The following is a 5,502-nucleotide window of genomic DNA, read 5'->3' on the forward strand; positions in this document are numbered from 1 at the left end:
CATCTCAAAGTATGTAGATATCTCTGTGTGACTATGTTCCTGCATCTCAAAGTATGTAGATATCTCTGTGTGACTATGTTCCTGCATCTCAAAGTCTGTAGATATCCTTGTGTGACTATGTTCCTGCATCTCAATGTCTGTAGATATCCTTGTGTGAGTATGTTCCCGCATCTCCGTGTCCGTAGTTATTCCTGTGTGATGATGTTCTCGCATCTCTGTGTCCGTAGAAATCCCTGTGTGACTGTGTTCCTGCATCTTCATGTTCGTAGATATCCCTGTGTAACTATGTTCCTGCATCTCCATGTCTGCAGATATCCCTGTGTGACTTTCTTCCTGTATCTCCATGTTTGTAGATATCCCCATGTGACTGTTCCTGCATCTTCATGTCTGTGGATATCCTTGTGTGACTATGTTTCTGTATCTCCATGTCTGTAGATATCCCTGTGTGACTTCCTGTACCTCCATGTTTGTAGATATCCCTGTGTGACTGTTCCTGCATCTTCATGTCTGTAGATATCCCTGTATGACTATGTTCCTGTATCTCCATGTCAGTAGAAATTCTTTTGTTACTATGTTTTTAGATTTCCATGTCTGTAGATATCCTTGTGTGACTATGTTCCTGCATCTCAAAGTCTGTAGATATCCCTGTGTGACTGTGTTCCTGCATCTCAATGTCTGTAGATGTCTTTGTGTTACCATGTTCCTTCATCTCCATATCTGTAGATACCCCTGTGTAACTATGTTCCTGCATCTCCATGTCTGTAGATATTCCTGTGTGACTTTCTTCCTGTATCTCCATGTTTGTAGATATCCCCATGTGACTGTTCCTGCATCTTCATGTCTGTAGATATCCTTGTGTGACTATGTTCCTGTATCTCCATGTCAGTAGAAATTCTTTTGTTACTATGTTTTTGGATTTCCATGTCTGTAGATATCCTTGTGTGACTATTTTCCTACATCTCCATGTCTTAAGATATTCTTGTGTGACTATGTACCCGCATCTCCATGTCTGTAGAGATCCCTGTGTGACTATCTTCCTGTAACTCCATGTCTGTAGATATCCCTGTGTGACCATGTTCCTGCATCTCAATATCATTAGATAACCCGGTGTGACTATCTTTCTGTATCTCCATGTCTGTAGATATCCCTGTGTGACTGTTCCTGCATCTCTATGTCTTTAGATATCCCCGTTTGACTATGTTCCTGCTTCTCAAAGTATGTAGATATCCCTGTGTGACTATGTATGTTCCTGTATCTCCATGTCTGTAGATATCCTTGTATGACTATGTTCCTGTATCTCCATGTCTGTAGATATCCCTGTGTGCCTGTATCTCCATGGTTGTCCCTGTGTGACAATTTTACAGACCATCTTCATATAAAGCGTGGTTGGAACTCACTGATTTACCAGCTTATGTGTGATCTCCACCTTTTTCTCCAGCACAGACATAAAGTATGTGTAAGTGGCTTTATTTCTGTAGGGGACGGATAAAACCGCAGTGTGTGGAGAAAAAGATTGAATTTCCAGCGTCTATTTTCCAAACATTTAGGGCCCCCAGAAAAAAATATCAGCAGTTTTCCTTTGAAGCAGACTAGAGAGTCATTTTTCGGTTAAAAGCTACAGATCCGTGTCCTATAAAATGAGAACCTCTCCTCCCGGGGAGATTGCCCTATAAATCAGCCCAGACTAATTCAGTGCAAGTTTAATAAACGCTCCTATTGAAAATGAATGTTCTCCATTTAACAGTTGTATCAGCACCATATAAAAGCATGACCCCAATAAATCCCTGTTTACAGGCAGATCAATCCCTCCTCCCTATTGATCTGCAGTCACAGCCTCTCCCTGTAACTGTTTCTGGATAGAAATAGCATTTCGATTAGATCCTTTATTAGGAAAAGATTGTTCCAAGAGGATCAGCGCCGAGAGATAATTAAACGGTGACATTTTAATTACTGGACATTGATAAAGGAATGTAAAGGGAGGGCTGGATAGCTTGATTTGGTACAGTACTAAGGCTAGCCATACAAAGCCCAATAGGGTCCAACAGGAGTTCGGGATTATCTCAGGTTATCTTTCATGCAGAGAATTCCTTAAATGTAGAAAAACTCATAATGACTCATAGTCCATCATGTCCTTTTAGAAGGAAGGAAATGAGGTTTTAGGGGTCCCAGAGGTTCCTAAATTGTCATCTGCCTTTGGTGTCAATGCACAGTACTATTTATTGCTTCATCCACTGCCAAAAATCTTATGCAGAGTTTATGTTTCAGGATGAGCTGAAAAAGTGATATCAGAGCACCTTTGATTATTTCAGAGAATATTTGATATGTTTTTATTGTATGTGATTTGTGTCTTTTCTTAGATTATTTTAATTCATTTCTTTTTTCACTATATGAATTTTCATTTCACTATATGCAAGAAGGTAGATGGAAAATACAAAAAAACAATCAATAGAAATCTGATTTGTAGCTCAGATGAAGTTAAGAAAAATAAAATTTTTATGCAGTGCCCCTATCATACTTACTGAAACCAGTAAAAAAAGCAAAAGACTTGCATCAGATGGAAGCTTCCTTGGATTCTAAGGTCATATTAGATAAAAGCCATTATGTCACTTAAAAAAAAATAAATCATACCCTTTTTCCCCAAAGACAGTGTCTTATATTAATTTTTGCTTCAAAAAATGCACTAGGTTTATTTTCAGGGGATGTCTTATTTTTTCACGAACAATAATCAACATTTATTCAAACACAGTCATGTCATCATCTTCTGGAACATCATCATAACTCTCCAAACCCTGAATTCCATCTTGAATTTATTGTGACTTAATTTCCTTTGGAACCATTGGCCCCAATTTCTCATGTTTAGCAATAGCGCTTTCCTTAAATGTGCACCTCTTGTCCATGTATTTACATATAATGTAGCTTATTTTTGGGGAAACAGGGTATCACCTTCACCGTCCTGCCCATCCCCACCTTAAAAATGTAGCACACAGTCCCAGGAATACCCTAAAGCCTGTATTGAGGTAATGCACTGACACAGATCATATGCACTAACCACAATTACTTTATTTATCATCTGCTTAGCTTGAATTTCTCAGTATTTCACAGGTTTTCTGTATGGAAACTCAGTTCAACATTGTGGCCCCAATGAAAGTCATTGCTTGAGTTCCATGAAATGTCAGCTTTCTTTTGATACTATTCACACAGGTATTTCCTTCCTGACAAAGGCCACATAGTTTTCACCTCAGGTCTTATGGCATCCACATTCTGGATTATTCAGGACAAGATTGGTGCATGCTGGATTCTTTATTTCTTTCAAATGCTTTGTGTTAAAGATTAGGACATCTGTTCCATTATTGACCTAATGAGAAATTTGGCACATCTCATTCTGTAAAATAGATTGGCGCTACAATGGTAGGACTGAAGACCGGTAACTGATGGAAAAGTGCAGCACTTACATTAAAACTTTGTCTTCAGTGTAATATATCCAAAGATCAGTATCTATCTATCTATCTATCTATCTATCTATCTATCTATCTATCTATCTATCTATCTATCTACATTCTCCCACGAGAGAAAAGTACAAAAATTCAGATTTATAATTTTAATATCACAATACCATTGTAAGAAAAAGAAAACTTAATTGCCATGAATAAAAATTAGCTTCTAACTATACCCGACATTTAGGTAGATTTGTTTACCAGTGCGTATTGTTGATGCTTCACATCCTTTGAGAATCAAATTTATGGTTTTCAATTTTCAAAGCCAAAAAGAAGACACAGGTCCTGTAATCCAAAATATATGTATTTACCCAATACACAGAATAACAAAAAAGTTCATTTTAATGGCAATCGTCTGAACCAATTATCTAACCTTACAACATAACAACGTCTACATATAGAAAATCTATCCAATTTTTTATGAAGAGAAATATACATACAAAAAAGGCATACCAGGCTGACAATACTTATATAAGTACTTCAAGTTACAAAATTCACATAAAATTGTTCCAAAAGTTGACTCGTGCGTTTTACAGAATGCGTTTCACAGTTAGTTGAGTCAGATTCTTCAGGAGTTTTACATTCTGATGGGATTGGATAAACATTTATGCTTTGAATACCAACTAGATATTTTAGTTAAAAGGTTATGACTCCAAGAACCTCAACACCATACAGTATAATTGAATAAGTATGAATAATTTGTGGTCTGAAAAGTGGGAGAGGGCAGAGTGATTGTTAGTTTTAGTCACTAACCTGGAAGTATGCATCTAGCAAACTCACAGTGAAGATAAAACAATCGATCTGCATGCTGGTGTTCAATCTTTGACTTACAGACAGTGGAATAGCCTGATGACTAGGCAAGTAGAAGAAGAAGAGGTATTATTGCCAGCAGTTTGATCGTTGTAGGTTTCCATTAAATTGTTTTAAAGATATGTATCAGAGTTTAAGAATAAATTTGTGATTGGCACTACCTAGAATTGTTGATCCTCCTTGGCAGCGCAGGTGCAGAAGACCCAACTCCAGACTTCCTTTCAGACTTGCACAATTGCTCAGGATTTTCTCTTGTACCGCAATAGCTTGCTGTGATTTCACTGCACACTGTGAGCTCCTCCAGGTGTGCATTAGATCAGATAAAGGCAGATATAACCGGTCTCATTTTTAAGAAGATAGACACCCAGCATCATTTAGACCTCCCTCCCAGCCTGACTGTCCCTGGCCTACCCTTTTTTTTTAATGTTTGTCTTTGCTATCATGGAGGCTCAAGATCACACAGCATCGTGCCAACCTCTTTCACCAGCTATGATCTCCCTGTATTGCACAATGAGGAACAGAAACCCGGAAAATACCAGGTCTAAATAGGATCTGTAATGAAAATTAAAGTTTTTTTTTTATGTAACGATTTAATTATCATGTTGAGAAGGCAAAGAAGGAACCAGGGAAGGCTAAATACAAGCAGAATAAACTTCAAATTTTAAGTCCATTGTAAGCATCTTTCTCCTGTGCCCGGAGTATGACGGTGGCTTTCAGCACCATGGACAGCTCCAGTCTAATGGCCATCCTACAGAGTTTTTAAATGCTTTCTTAAATAATATGGCCGGTTCAAATAGCAGCAGTATTTCTCCTGTAGGGCCCGGCAATACCTTGGTGTGATAAGTCGTAAAGTACATATACAGCACCAGGAACCCCACTGCTGGCCTATTTTAGCCCACAGCTTGTTAACAGAAACCTTTTATGACTTGGTTTTATTCTTAATTAGCCACTGGCTAAGCTGGGAGATGGCTGCTATTAAATGGGTGGAGTGATGGTTCTTCTACAAGCATTATCCAAGATCTGCTCCACGCTTCATAGTAATACAAATTGTCATTCTGTATTAATGAAACCCAACCGATCAATCGGCACCAGCAATTCACTCAATAGACAAGTAATACAAAAGAGCCATTTACATCCAAGTGTGACACCTCTCTGGGGCGTTCTGTCCCATTCCTTCCTTAATAAGATATCTGATGCT

Source organism: Pyxicephalus adspersus, chromosome 2, assembly GCF_032062135.1.
Source record: "Pyxicephalus adspersus chromosome 2, UCB_Pads_2.0, whole genome shotgun sequence".
Lineage (NCBI taxonomy): Eukaryota > Metazoa > Chordata > Amphibia > Anura > Pyxicephalidae > Pyxicephalus > Pyxicephalus adspersus.